This window comes from Apodemus sylvaticus, chromosome 14, assembly GCF_947179515.1.
Source record: "Apodemus sylvaticus chromosome 14, mApoSyl1.1, whole genome shotgun sequence".
In the NCBI taxonomy this organism is placed as follows: domain Eukaryota; kingdom Metazoa; phylum Chordata; class Mammalia; order Rodentia; family Muridae; genus Apodemus; species Apodemus sylvaticus.
Window position 1 is genome coordinate 82,955,735 of NC_067485.1, and position 14,211 is coordinate 82,969,945.

Below are 14,211 nucleotides of genomic sequence, written 5' to 3' on the forward strand. Positions count from 1 at the left end.
TGGGTTTTTAAAATATGCTTTTATCCATTAATATCTTTCAAAGCTCATCAAATATTCTTTTATGAAAATTTCAGCAGATTCATTATACCAGTACTTATATCTAACATGTATTCAGAGGCAGGACTACCTTCCTGTTATCGATATTCAGTTATCCATTGGGAGCTGGCTGAAGATATTTCCTGAACAAATCTCATTGTAAGACAATAATGAAAACTATCATTGTTATAAGACTAAGAAATGATGTATTAGATGACTAGCATGGCTAAGATCACAATTGTTTGCAAAATGTGGAAAATTACCATGATGCATTTTGTTAAGGATTTTAAATCATGCTTGAAATCTAGCTCAATAAAGCCATTGCAGTTTCCTCCCTCTGTAATATCCAAATGTACAATAGCAAATTTTTGAAAGTGTCACAGCAAGGGCTATTTCTCAGGAAATCAAAAGAATCAGCTCTGTATTCAGTTTCTGTAACTCCCTACCCCCCATCCTACCTGCTATCAAAGAAAAGAAAGCCAATGGAATAGTGATGTAGACCTTTAAGCCTCATTGCTGAGCTTCAAGACAATGAAAGACTCAGCCTCAATGGAGGCAATGAAGTTTCTTTAGATGACACCTGAGGTTATGATATATTCTCCACATGCAGCTCATATTAATCAAGACAGCATTTACAAAATATGTGCAAGCCCAGACCAGGTCATATCCTAGAAGGGGTGGGTGACCCTATAGGAAGACCAGTAGTCTCAACTGACCTGGACGCCTGGGAGCTCCCAGATACTGAGCCACCAACCAGACAGCCTACATGGGCTTGTCCAAGGCCCCAGCACATACATAGCTGAGGACTCCCTGGCCTGATCTCATTGGGAAAAGATACATCTAATCCTGGGAGGATTTGATACCCCAGGGAAGGGTGATGTCTCTTGGGGGTGGGGAGCACCTTCTTTGAGGCAAGGGGGAAAAGGAATGGGGTGAGGAACTTGGGAGAGGGGAACTGGGAAGGGAGCAATGGCTAGAACATAAACAAATAAAATAATTTACAAAAAAGAGCTTGTATTAATAAAGTAAAACAATAAAAGTAATACTTTTTCCGAGCTTTGTAAAATACAGAAAGATTATCTGTTAAGCACATTTGTTTGTTTATAAATTTTAACCTGTGACCATTCCACACACTGAACAAACGGAACAGTGCTCTGTCAGGGAGACGTAGCTGCAGTGTCCCTTCTCCCTAGCATTCCCAAAGATGCTGGTCAGTGACAGCAGCTAGAGAAACATGCATGTGTCTCCAAACACGTCCTGCTGACTTCAGGCGATAGATTTTCCTACACTTGGATTGGCTTCAGTGTTAACCTTTACCACATTCTGAAGGAAAAGAAAGCCCTATTATTAAGGCAGACGACAGACACTCTTGTTCATCATGTGGCCCTGCCGCCCAGTATCAATAACACTTCCTGGAGGATTCACAACGATTCCGAAGATTCTGAGTCTTGAGAAATCAACTTTGTCAAGGAACATGTTTTGATAAAATACAAAATATTATATATATATATATATAGTATGTATATGAGAAATTATTTTTCAACCAAATTGCTCTTACATACCTAGGTTTTTCATGCTTATAAGAGTGATGAGTGTCAAGAAATGATGCACAGGCTCTCAAGAAACAAAATGCACGCGTACATATGCTGCATGTCTTTCACAGGAGGTGAATGAGGAAAGAATCTTAAGTTAGAGGGAAATAAAAAGCAGTTTGGGAATTTCATGGCCCATTACTTTAATAAGCTACTTTAACCAAAACATCTTTTTCTATTTTTTTATTTTGTTAAAGCTAAGTAGTCTGCAGTTATTCATTTGAAACTTGAAAATGCAGGTAACAGTGCCATTAATCATGTCATGTTAAGTGAATATAAACTCAGTACCTCCAAGAATGAAAAATGAAGAGCAAATACCTCACGTTATAATGACAACGATGACTTTTAGAAGAAATATCACAAGAAAGAGAGCTGGAATTTACAACATGAAGCAATTAAGAGCTAAATTAAATCAACATTGTTAGCCTTCCAGACGGAAGGAGCCCTATCCCTTGACAAGCCTGGCTGTTATTAAACCAGGCAATGAGTTTTGTGTGTTCATAGCTTAGCCATCGGAAAGTAGCCAACATGGGAAATAGATTTATTTGGTGAGTCTTTAAGGTTGACATTTAAATCTTTAAACATAATCAAGTGAAAATACAAACATACAATTTGCTTGCGTGATAGATGTTAAAACCAAAGCAAAGTTTTTGGGGGGTTGTATTTTAGAGTTAATTCTTTTTTACTTGCTTTCTGTCTTGTATTGTCATTCTTTATAAAGAGAATATCATGCTTTATAAATCCATTTACATATTAAAAACAGTAGAAACTCAAACCTACATTTTAAATTCATTGTTCTATTAATTGTCAGTGTAGAAATAAGCTACAAGATAAAGGGGCTTATTTAGGCTTGGTTTTCTTAATGTGAGTGTGTGTGGTGTGTGTGTGTGTGTGTGTGTGTGTGTGTATCTGTACAGCTACATACATATTTATTCATTCCAATATGTAAATACAGAAGATAACTTTAGGTGTTGACTACATATTGTTTGAGACAGGGTCTCTTTGATATTTACAAATGTATAAATCAATGTACCTGAGCATCAGGGTCAGGATACTTTCCTGCTTCTCCATCATTACATCATATTACAGAAACAAAGGACATTCACAGCTTAACCAGGTACGGGGGTATCTGAACTCAGTCTCTCATTTCATGCACAGGAAATGCTTTACCCAATATGCTATCTGCTTTATATTAAATATAAATTTTCAGTGTGATTTGTTTTCTTCTTTCCAGTTGCCTCATTCAATAAGAAACAATCCTCTGAAGATACTAAATCTTTATTATGATTACAAAATCATATCATCCTAACAATTATAACTGAAGCAACTGATTACAAAGATGACTTTTTGGCTGAAGTAAAATGAAGCATTTAAAATATAATGAAAAGAAAATTAAATACTTCAGGGATTTACCACTAAAATTTTTGGCAAAGGAAACAAAATATATGTGGTTATCTCTTGAAGACAGACTATTTTGAAGAATTATGGTTTTAGTTTTCTATTTAAACAGGAGACAGATTTATATAAAATACAGACATAAACACAACACGACTCATTAGAAAAATGCAAGGTGTAAATGAGAACATCATATGTAATTGTGGATTTGATTTCAATGAACTATTTGGGATAAAGAAAAATAGATGAAATTAATATTGATAGTAAAGTTTATTTAAGACATGATATTTAAGCATTACTTATTTGTTGTACTATTTATCAAAACTAACATTGTGGTTTTAATATTTGACTATAAGCAATTCATTTCTACTCAGAGTAATATGAAATATGATAATAAATCTTTGGGAAGACTTCAGATTTTATCTGTAGTGGTCTGGCAATGACAGAATAAACATATTTATTTTCTCTAAAGATTTTTAATTTTGCCATAGCAACTTGTGTTGGAAGTTTGAAAGTTTTTTAATTATATTTATTCTTTACTTCTTCACTTTTTATCCCTCTGGATGCCTCACTCCTGGTCACACCCCCTCTCACAATCCTTGCCCCTTCCTTACCCTTCTCTGAGTGGGCGGGGACCCCCTAGGTATCTCCTAACTCTGGCACTTCAAATCTCTGTGAGGCCAGGCGCTTCCTTTCCCATTGAGGCCAGACAAAGCAGCCCAGCTAGAAGAACATATCCCACATATCCCAAATAGTCCATTGAAATAAAATCCACAATTACATGACGTTCTCATTTACACCTTGCATTTTTCTAATGAGTCATGTTGTGTTTACGTCGGTATTTTATATACAGGCAACACCTTTGGGATAACCCCAGTTCCAGGTGTTCAGGACCCACATGAAGATCATGCTATACATCTGCTACATATGTGTGGGGAGGCCTATGTGCAGGCTGTATGGTCTTTGGTTGGTAGTTCAAACTCTGAGAGACCCAACTATGCTAAATAGATAGCTGCTCAGTCTTTAGAAATCTGTTAGACTCAGAAATGTACCTCAAATTAATTAAGTATTCTTTTATAAAACAATACGGAAATACCCCAAATGGTGACCTTATTGTACCACAGTGGTAAAATTCTGTGTATATTTGGAATTTCCAGGACTTAGAGTGTGTTGCTGATTCTTGCGTCTGGAGACTTTCACAGAGAGAGAAGGAAGGGCATCACATATCTAAGGCTTGGAGATGCACCTGCAATGCTGCCTCAGTTTAGACCATAAAGCTGAACATTGTACTATGTGTCAAACAAACACTGGATGTGTGATAGAGCAGGAATACAAACTAGGGCATTATGGCTCCTCATGGAAGGGGCTTGTGTAAGGTGGTTAATGAAAGATCAGTTGTCACAATTCTTTGCTGCGATGAAACTGAGTCCCTCATCCTAGAGAAGTACATGTGAGTAAGGAATTTCAGTAGCTGATAGTATAACCCCAACCTTCTTGAACTATTTACTTCTAAGTCCTATGGATAAATCTAGAGAGTAAATTTGCAACATGAGACCACAGGTTTGAATAGTGCATCATATTTTGGCAACATTTATGTATATCAAGATATATACCTCTAAATTTCATTTAATATATTTTAAATATATAATTTTAATAGGGATATGTATATTTATCTGTACATGTGGAGACCAGAGTTCTTCCTTCTGTGCTATATTCCTCAAGTACATTTAGTTAGCCTTTGTAAATGGAGTCTTTCACTTTGCCTGCAATGCAAAAATTAAAATAAAACAGATTTGCTGATGAATCCCAAGCATCCATTGGACTCTGTTTCTATGTCACTGTGTTACAAGTTATCATACTTGATGTTTTATGTGGACTCTAGGAGTTGAATATAGGCCCTTACTCTTGCATTTTAAAGGTAGACCAGTTGGACATTTCCAAAACCAGCTTTTCAAATAAAAAGAATTATACTGGAGAGTGAAATAAAAAGATATGGTCAGTATCAGAGAATATTTGTGTACTGAGAAAGAAGATGCCACTATCATGGCATACCTATAGCATTCTGGCTGGTGACTATACTAATACTGATGATAAACCCTCACTAAAGCAGACCATGCACAATCCTTTTCAGCTTCAGTATAGAAGGCTACGGCACCTATTTCTGACCTAGAAATTCACCGCAGCCTTATGGAAGAGCATCTTTGAAATGTTCCCTCTACATGGGGATTCTCTTCAACACTAGATGTGATAGATTTATAAGGGATGTCTAAATTTTTTCTTTTAAATGTATAAATTAGATATACAACTTAAGTACTTTTGATCTAAGAATATGTAATAATGTAAGTGTTCTTCTGAGTAAAGGGTGTGCTTTAATTAAAACAAAGCATGAATGAAAATCATCTGCATACAAAAGCATTTTGCTTAGTCTCCATGCTATGCATAGTTTTTCTATTCTAAAACTTAGTTAAGAACTGAAGTATTTATTTCTATAAAACTCAGCCAAGAATATGTTTTTCACATTTTTCTTTTCTTTTCTTTTCTTTTCTTTTCTTTTCTTTTCTTTTCTTTTCTTTTCTTTTCTCTTTCTTTCTTTCTTTCTTTCTTTCTTTCTTTCTTTCTTTCTTTCTTTCTTTCTTTCTTTCTTTCTTTCTTTCTTCCTTTCTTCCTTTCTTCCTTCCTTCCTTTCTGTTTTTTTTAATAAACAACTTACTACAAAATTTGACTCTTTTTCACTTATACATGACAGATAACTTTATTATATTTTTCCTGCCTTTCAAAGCAAAACATTAAAGACACTTTTTGCTGTCAAATTTGCTCTACAAAGATGTGTTTATATATAGTTTGCAATTTCTAGGCTCCAGGGAATTACTTAGTATAAAATATTTTCATGGGAATATTAGTGTATAAAAACATCTCTCACAGTTTTCTGTTAAAATAAATATGACATTGAATTTTCTTTTAAAATAATAAAAAGCAACATCTGATGTTATGACAAATATATAATGACCTCCACAGGCATGCACGCATACAGAGAAATTGGTCTCTTTATGGGCAATATATTTGTAGGTTTTGAAGACTTAGGAAGTGGGTACTAGTGGAAAGAATGGGTCATTAGGACAATGATCTTGGGGCTAGATATCACCCTACTTCTTTCCTGTACTGCTCTTCCTGGCACCCATCTAATGGAGAATTTCCTGCACCATCTTCTCCTACTGCCAAGGCATGCTGCTTCACCATATGTCCAAGATTTGTGGAGCCACTGTCTACAGAATGAAACCTCTGAAATCATTAGCCAGAACAAGACATCTGTCTTGTCGTGCTATGTTCAGGTAGTTGGCCACAGCAATGAAAAGCCTAATACATCTATCTGTACCATGGACAAATTTTGGAGATTACAGTGCCGTTTGACAGTTGTCTTCTATAAATGTTAAATATGAGAGACTATGAGGTAACAAAAGTATACATCAAGATTCTAGGCTGACATATCTGCAGAGGCTTGCATAGAAAATTGTGTGACATATGGAAGGGACACAGATAGATGAGGACTTTGGAGGTAGTCACTCACATTATTAAAGCCATGGTAAATATACATATTTAAGGAAAGGAGGCAGTTTGTGAATTAGAACTTTATCAAGCTGACATTATCTTCATTGATTTATTTTATTATGTTTGATGTTAGTTTTCAATTTAAGTTAGTACAGAGGACTTTGTTTTATAGCCCATCAATTCTGACAGAAACATAGATATAAAGCATTAAACAGATTAAAAATGTGTAAGAAGAAATACTGTTCAATGATTATTAAAATAAATTTGTTTTCAGTGAAGAGTAGGTTCATATTTAACCACTTTGTGAATTACTAATATATGATGTGGGGTAGCTAGGTTATTTCCTTCTGTTTATTACTGGTACCACCCTCATAGAGTTATGCTATATTATATGTAATAATCTGTGTAAATGTCTTAGCATAAGTGGCATAGAGTTAAAATAGTTGCCTCTTGCAATACTTAACTCAAGAACTACATATTTGTGTAATATCTGTTCCCTTTAAGCATGAAAGGAGTTTGCTTGTAATAAATAGATGATGCACAAGGAAATGCTACCATATGGTTGATTATATTATGTCATAATTTTCTTGACATATTCTCCCAATGAATTCTTCTTGGTGCTTGGTTAAAGTGAAAGGCCATAATGGAAAATACCAAGGGGCGAATTGTAGTATGTAGATTTGCTACCCTTGAACCATGTTACCAGCCCCACCCAGGTTCCCTAGGATCCACAGATAAAACACACACACACACACACACACACACACACACACAGAGAGAGAGAGAGAGAGAGAGAGAGAGAGAGAGAGAGAGACAGAGACAGAGACAGAGACAGAGAGAAAGAGAGAGAGAGAGAAATATGGAGAGACATTAACTTCATTTTCAACCTACCTTATGGACCAATTGCTGGGCACTTCTTATCTCCTGGGGCTAGTGTGCCCTTCCTAATACTTTTCTCTCAGCACCCTAAATCTGCCCTCAACTTTAGCTGCTCAGTTACCTTCACCTTGTTCTTCAACCCAAAAATGCCCTCAGCTTTAATGTTTTTCTCATCTCCCACCTGGGGAAATGGCCTGTGGCCTCTCAAGATCTCACATGGCTGATTACCTTTTCTCCCTCTGAAGCATGATGAAAATCCTCCTTCCCTGTGTCTGCTAGATTGCCTGTGGGGACCTGGAAGTCCTACCTATTCTGCCCAGTTCATTGGCCACTAACATCTTTATTGATGTATCAAGAACCAATGGGGGAACAGGACTTTAGCATCAGAACCATTCTCTACAGCAAGTTTTATTGGTAGACACTAAGATGTTTATTCATGTACACACATGAATCTAGTCTAGAGGACAGGTTTGCCATCATAAGAGATAAACTCTCAACAACCTACATGAGCTCAGAAATGGAGTTCCCATCTATCCTTCGGATGAGACTATAGCATAGCTTCCTTCTTTACTGCAACCTGCATGTCCCTAAGCAAAGAACCAACAATTTCTACCTGCACTTTTAACTCACATTGATGGATGTGTGTTGTTTGTGTGGTCTCCATTAGGTGAATCCAATAGTAGAGCAATTGAAATTGAATACCTTTTCTAATAACTCCACAGATTTCCTATAAATAATAAGTATTTATTATTTACATAACAAAAAGCAAAAACATGATCTACAAGTCTAAGGTATCATTAAAGATATACGGAAACTGGTAAACAACGTTAAGTGAAAAGTATAAAATATAGTAGATGTTTACAGCTTTCTATCATGTATGTTCCAATCCCAGGAATACTTGTGGTGTTCTTTTGCTCATTCTTGAAGCTTGTTGTTATCATTGTGGTTGTTGATTTTTGAATTTCTCATTGTTTCACACGTTGCAAATAAGTAATGTGTTCACAGGTCAGTTGTTGAGTCTTCCTCACACTTGGAGACATCAACAGTAATGCTACAGAGACCGTCTTTGCAGATTTATGTTCAATGTGTAACATGATTCTGGGCATTTCCCCTTGTGAGGTTACTCAATTATTATTTGTAGCATGGCCAGCTCAGATGGACATTGTATCCTCAAACTCTGCATAAGAATGATCTGGACTTGAATTAAAACTATAGAATGTTGATACGTGGTTTCAAGTCTCTCTAAATTACCTCTTCACTCGATATATCCATGATAACAGAAAACAAAGCCTTCTTTAAGTACCTTCCTTGTCTGAGATGGAAGATATTCTATCTACATTGCTACCCTATGGGGCCACAATATTTCTAATACATCACCACTTAGAAGGGATAATGTGGAAGAATGAGGCAGATAATATGCTAACAATCATCACTCTTGTTTTCTTTTTTTAAAGTAAATCACTACTCTACCTGTTGTAACACTGCTGGCCTCTTGTTTTCCTGCTACTTGGTTCCGCAAAGAAGGATTTTTTCCTAGTTGGGTTTATTACTTTCATGGTTATCCACTTGAGTAACTGTGTTTCTATAGCAATTTTGGTCATGTCATTGGACATAGTTAAAGTAAGACAAGCTGACTGGGGCCTTTTCATGTTTCTTACTATGGGTAATTGCTATTTCTACAAATGTCAAAAATTGCCATGTTTTCACAGAGCTATGAACAACATTGTCAATTTGAAGGCAGCAAGATGTGAAAACCATTTCAAAGCTTGATGGGTGTTGATTCAGGAATGAAAAATAAGGGTTCTTATTTAATACTCAGAATTCTATCTTGTAAATCTAGGAGACATAAATTGTATATGCTCATTAATGCAATAGCTCTAAATACTGACTACAATAAGCTCCTAATGCTTCTTGTAGAATTCATGCATGACTTTAATTCGTCAGGAGAATATTAGCTTTATCAAAATAACATTCAGCCAAGACAATAACCTAAACTCAAGCTATATTTTCAGCATGAACTTTTATTAAAAACTTTTCATTTAAAGTGAGATTGTATATTAAAGAGGAGTACTTTGAGTGGCATGTGTTCACAAAGAAATTATAATACAGGCCAAACGTTAATTGAGAATACACTCATTTTGGAATATTATTGACATAACACAGAGGTTCTAACACATTTATATGATTTAATGAGAAAACAACTATCCAATTATCACAATTTTAACATTATTAGATACTTTTGTGCTAATATAAATTAAAATTTCATTTTTCTCCCATATCATGGAAGAAAATCTCCTGTAGGTCTAGATGAAAAAATACACAGATTATTTTTGCATGTCACTGAGAAAGGATGTTAGGAACTTTCTTGGAATCTTCTAATAGAAGGAAGGTTCTCTGGGGCTCAGTAACCAATCAGAGTCTCAGGTGTGGCTGACTGGCAGGCTGAATCCTGCACACAGATGGCTCCCTTGCAGCAGGAGAGGCAATCTGAAAAAGTAGCTAAAGAGAAAGAGATTGCAGAGTTTACATATGTTGTAATCATTTGTGAACTAGATGTGCAGGCTCATATGTTTAATTGAATAGTTAAGGACATTTTCTCTTTTTGCAGAGAATGCGAGTTCAGTCCCTGCCACCTTATCATGACGATTTCCAGTTGTGCTTCCAGTTCCAGGAGATCCTAACACTTCTGTAAAGTGTTAGGCTTTGCTCAGCTTTCTTTTACATACAATTCAGGGTGACCAGTCTGGGATGGGCACTCACAATGGGCTGCCCCCTCATGTCAGTCATTAATCAAAAGAATGCCACACAGACTTACCTCCTATGGAGGCATTTTCTCAATTAATACTTATTCTCAGATGATTCCAGCTTGAATTAAGTTGATAAAAACAAAAGTAACAACAACAACAAAACACCCATGTGACAAAATTTGCCAAATTTACATACCCTACTCAAGAACAATGGCTTTTGTGACAGAAGTAGAGAATAAAATATTCAGTTCTCATTATTTAATAAATCTGTATATTCATTTATATGGTTACTGTTTCATGATACTTATGACAATAGGGAGTTTTCTAGGTCAACATGTTAGCTAACATAGAATATAGAAGAATATAGACTATAAGATATAAGATGTGGGATATAGGATATAGAATATAGAGCTTTACGCCAGGCATTGTGCTATTACATAGACCTTAAATAATTGTAGGCTACTTTTTGCATTATATTAAATAAGTAAAAGTAGTCTTTTACTTTTGCATTTTATTTATGTTTTTATGAATAAGCCCATGCAACAGGCAAAATATAATCTTCTCTAAAAAAATTAATTCTCTCACCTTTTTGCTGTGACTTTGTTCTTCAACAATGGAACATGGATTTGAATAACTTATTTCTAGGTTAAAGCACTAGCTACTTGGGAAACTATTAGGAAAATTTTTATCCTGCAATTTTGTCTCTCATGATTTTATGGTATTTTTAGTTCAATTGTTTTACAGTCATTGTTCTTTGTTTATCATGTTTATAATGTATGCTTCTGTCCAGCTTTAAAAAAAGCATTATTATTTGGCTTTGTAGATGAATGTCTCCAGAACATTGTCTAAAATTTTATGGATCAGTTTTAAAATATTAAACATACAAACTTTCTGGTTTCCACATGCTCCCAGAGCTGACCCTGTACCACAGCTCTCCACCATACTCAGGTCCCGCAGGGAGCAAGCTGGTTTCCCAGGAGTGTCTTTTTGTTGTTATTGTTGTTGGTTTTTTCGAGACAGGTTTTTTCTGTGTAGCCCTGGATGTCCTGGAACTCACTCTGTAGACCAGGCTGTCCTGGAACTCAGAAATCCACCTGCCTCTGCCTCCCAGAGTGCTGGGATTACAGGTGTGCACCACTGCTTCTTAGCATCATCAGAACCCAGTTCTCATACCACATCAAGCCCTGGCTACCCCAAGACACTGGAAAAGCAAGACTCTGATTTAAAATCACATCCCATGATGATGATAGAGAACTTTGAGAAAGACATAAATAACTACCTTAAAGAAATACAGGAGAACAGAGGTAAACAGATAGAAGACCTTAAAGAAGAAACACAAAAATCCCTTAAAGAATTACAGGAAAACACAACCAAAAAGGTGAAGGAATTACAATGCAGGGTCTAAAAATGAAAATAGAAATAATATGAAGGCTCGATAGACGTCCTAGCCCGGGGAATTTGAGGGGGCGTAGGTGGGATTGGGTTGGGCAGAGGGGCATCTTCTTGGAGGCAGGGGGTGGGAGGATGGGTTGGGGGTTTACTGGGAGGGGGCAACTGGGAAAGGGTATAATATTTGAAATGTAAATGAAGAATATGTTCAATAAAAAATAAAATTTATCAGTCAAAATAAAAAGCATTAAATATACAATAAATAATATTATAATAAAGATTCTGAAAAAACTCATTTTTATAACTTAAATTAATTGAAAATCTAACTAATTGTAGTTATACATGTCTGTGTCTATCATCATATTAATATTAAGTGACTATAACTGTTAGTTAAATAAAACCAACCACTATTCCCAAAAGAAAAATAATTCAAAATAAAGACAGGGTTGATTGTAGAGAAAACAAATTATGTAACTGCTAGCTTTTTAAGATTTTTATTGAGCAAATATTGTCATTTTATATTGTATCAATTATTTCATGAAGATACTTTTATTCATAGAACTGATAAATATGGAGAGGATAGGAAGAATTCAGCCTTGAGCCCTCAGAGTAATTTAACATTAGAAGATATAAGTAAAAAAAAATCCATTAAATTTCTGAAAGTATCTGGGTCATCAATAGTCTCATGATATGGAATGATTTATTTTAAAAGGTTGAACATATTAAAACCAAATAGTTAATAAAGTCAAAAGTCAAAATAACCCATAGACAAAAAATATGCTTGACATTTCTGTTGCTTCTGTTTATTTCTGTGTAAAATTGACAAAAATTTAGGAATTTATGGCAAACTAAAGCAGTTATTTTACAGTCCTCAGTCAGAAGTTTTAAATATGTCTCATTGTGGAAAAATTCCACAGAGCTCTATAATTCTATAGAGCTCCTTTCTCTAGAATTTCTATAGACTCCTTTGTTGTCTTTCTGACTTTGAGAGCTTCACCCATAACTTCCATGCATGTTTGCATGTGTGTGTGTGTTTGTGTGTGTTTGTGTGTGTTTTATGCACGAAAGTACACTGTTTCAGCTAAGCTCACAGGCCAGCGAGTTCAAGAGATACCCTTATCACTGCCTCCTCAGAAGATTATAGGCAGGTAAAGTTACAATTTACCCTCTTCCCTTCCTGAATTCTGTATTCTCTCTGTTTCATCACCAGCAAAGTGAAAACCAGAAACACCAGCTTGCCATTGAGACGCAGTATCTGGGATCCAGCCACTTTGGACTGAGCCCTCTTGAAAGCATGAGTCAAAATAAGCAAAACTTCTTTCATATTTTTTGTCAAGTACTTTTTACATTGAAACGAATGGAGTTAATTCAATGTGTAATCTTGTATGACGCATTAGCCTATATTTTTGTTACTGTTGGTTTTAATTTTATTGCCATAGAAAATACTGTCTAGGGCCTAGACAGTTATTTCAGTATTTAAGAGCACTTGTTCCTTTTGTAGACTTCAATTCAGTTGCTTGCTGTCACCCATTTAATGGCTCACCAACGTAAACACCTTCAGTTTCATAGGCGCTTACCCCTCTTCTGGCCTCCATGGGCACTGCACACATGTGGTATATTTATATACATTAAAGAAAAACAATTATACCCATAGAATAATTTTTTTAAGATGAAAAAAGGAAAACCTCATTAGTATTAGATATGGTCAGACTTTATAATTTCAAATATGGATATTCATTTTCATAGGCATTATTTTTCAAATATCTATCCATTGACCTTGGCATCCTATTGACATTAATTACATAGATAATTACTGACTATGGATCTAGACTCCAATGCTCTGAAGGATTTTTCCATTCTTGTTCTTTTTCTATACTATTTTCATTTTGCAGCTTTGCAGTAGGTTTGAAATCAATGTGTTGTCCAATGTTTTTCATACAAAAGGGATGAGGGTGTGTGGCTACTGACTACTTTACCAATTCCATCCTAAATAAAATTTATCTGTATTACTATATTTGTATTCAAAGAAACATCTATGTCCTCTAGTTACAGGATATATTTCAGGAATCTCAAAATATCTGGGACAATCTACATTTATGTCTAGATTTTTTTTAGCACAGTTATTAACTATGTCCTCTTTTTATTTCCCTTAAGATCGTATTTTGAATAATAAAGCATTTGATCATTACTACTCCAGGTCACATAAGACAAGCTGCAAGGATTGACTTGGGAATTGAATCTGTCAGAGAACTTGGTAGCATCCATAATTCATGAGGTTATGTTCAGTTATTCCTTTCTTCAATTTTAACAAAGCTAATGTTCTTCTCCATTGTCTACTATTCTTTGATTGAATGCAGCTACTTTGATGTTTAATACTGCTCAGCAGTTCTTGGTGTGTGAGCTAAGAGTGGCTGACACAATTCTATGTGGGAATCCAACACAGGTTGTTACAGCTGCTGTAAACACCTTGGGCACAAATGGTGCTTTGAGATGCTAAGTGACTCTGCTTTATACTTAAACCATTACCTCACACTATTCTGTAGAGGCTCTCAAGTGTAAGCAATCGCATGCTTGCTCCATCAGCCCTGCTTGCTCTTCAAGCATCTCCACCTCTCTCTTGACTTCTT